The sequence below is a fragment of the Pteropus alecto genome, unplaced genomic scaffold (genome assembly GCF_000325575.1).
Source record: "Pteropus alecto unplaced genomic scaffold, ASM32557v1 scaffold86, whole genome shotgun sequence".
Lineage (NCBI taxonomy): Eukaryota > Metazoa > Chordata > Mammalia > Chiroptera > Pteropodidae > Pteropus > Pteropus alecto.
The window spans coordinates 11,977,581-11,979,732 of NW_006442109.1; positions in this window are offsets into that span (position 1 = coordinate 11,977,581).

The window sequence follows — 2,152 nt, forward strand, 5'->3', positions numbered from 1 at the left end:
TTGCCCAGGTCAGGCTTTGTTTCAGGGGTCACCTGTTTTGGACCCCCTCCCTGGTGCACTGGATTAGAAAACAGGCTCTGAAGACGGGAAGTTTGAGTCTAAATCCTCGCTCTGCCTCTGTGTGAAGTTGGGCAAGTGGCTCAGCTTCTTTGTGTTGAACTTCCTCATTTGTAAAACAGGGATGAAAAGAGGAAAGTAATTGAAAAATAAAAAATAAAATGAAAAATTTTTAAAAAGAAGATACATGTCACAGGTCTGGTGTGAGAATTCAGTGAGCTAATACAGGTAGAGTAGCTGGAAAAGAGGCTAATGCACAGGTAAGTGCTCAATGAACATTATCTCTTATGGAATCCCTTGTATGCTTCAGGCACTAGTCGAGATTCCTGTATGATCTGGGGTGTTAATTAACATCTCTTTTTTCATTTAGCTAGGTGGCCAAGGCAGTTTGAGAACGGGTTGAGGAGTAATTTCCGGTGCTCGGATATCAGGAGATTTAACACATTTGCATTATGGAGTCACCGGAGCTCATTAACATTTTGGAAAGACATTAAATGCCAAGTTGCTTTAATTGGGACTCTCAGGCACACACTTCTACAGTTGTTCAAGGAAGATCATGAGTACATGGGGCTTCACCATGCTATTCATGCTACCTTTGCGTATGTTTGAAAACTCCCGTAATAAAAGTTTATATGTATGTATGTCTATAATATCTATGGCTCGAAAAAGCTAATATTTTACTTTCATACTTTTTCTTGTTTTAATATACTTTTTTATAATGTTCGGGAATCTTTTTTGTTAACCGAGACAATAAAACCATTAAAAAGCATTCCCTGTGAGGCACACTGGTGTTGACAGAAGGAGGGGCTGGACTATAACAGCATTCACTCTGGGCTGGTCATACTCCTTTGCAATGATGATGTCAAGAATTCCCAGCCAACAGGTGATGGGGACAAACAGCAGACATGCTTTTTGGCAACTGGTGCCAGGCTGCCCCCCTTTGCTTTCCCTCCCAGTATTGGCCTCCAGCCCTTATTCTGGATCATACTTGTCCTATATATGCCTAGGACTCAGTGTGCCCTATTAAAACTCCAAGAACAGAAAGAGGTGGAGGTTAGAGACACCCGTTCAAATCAATCATAGAACTTTGCTCTTCAAGGTTAGGGGTCCCTGATGTCTGTCCCCTCCTTCTTCCAGGCCAATCAGCTGCTGCTCACCACCTCCTCTGGTTTTGGCACCTCTCCAGATTTTTGGCAACAACAGAGATATTACATCTCTGTTACTCCGGAAGACTGGGTTCACCCTGTTTTTTTTTTTTTTGTGATCATTTAGATGCTTTGGTTGGTTTTGCTGCTACGACCATATTATAAATAATTATAGCTTCCAATTAGTGAGTGATTATTGGGTGCCAAATGCTGTGCATGAATAGGCATTGCTTCATCTAATCCACTCAACTACCAATGAAGTAAATACCATTGAAAAATCCAATTTTTTCAGATGAAGAAACTGAAACATGGAAAGGTTAGGTGACTCATCCAGGGTCACAGAGCTAATAAATGGAGATTTAAATTTCAGGCTGTCTGATTCCAAAGCTCATGCTCTTAGCTCATTAGCTTATGCTACCTGGAGACTCTTTTTCCATTCCCAGAAAGAGGAGAGGGGTGTAAAATAATGGCTGTCACCAGGCCTACAGTTTTGTTGTTGTTGTTGCTTCTGTGTATCATAAATAGAGACTCCCATAATGTGGGAATCCCTGCTGTCTGGGCTATGGTCTTCCAAAAAGGGCCCTAAAGGGGGGTTGGGGGCAGAGAGGGGGAGGGAGGAGGACACAAGCGTATGCACTTCTAAATGTACCGAGAGGGTAAATCAGAGGTAGAGGACTGTCAGGTAAAAGACATTGACTTTGGCCTTCAGCACACATGGGTTCTGCCTCAGCTCTGACACTCATTGGCTTGTCGTCTTGAGCAACTCATTTGAGCAACTCTGGACCTCAGTTCCCTCATCCGTAAACTAAGGAGAAAGCTCATCCAATGAGATTGCAAGTGGAAAGTGCCTAGCGGAGTGGCTAAACAAAGCAGGTGTGAAAATGAAGCTGTTCACTCCCACATTCCCAGGCTGATTACCCCACGGTAGGACTGGGATGGGGATGCTGTGT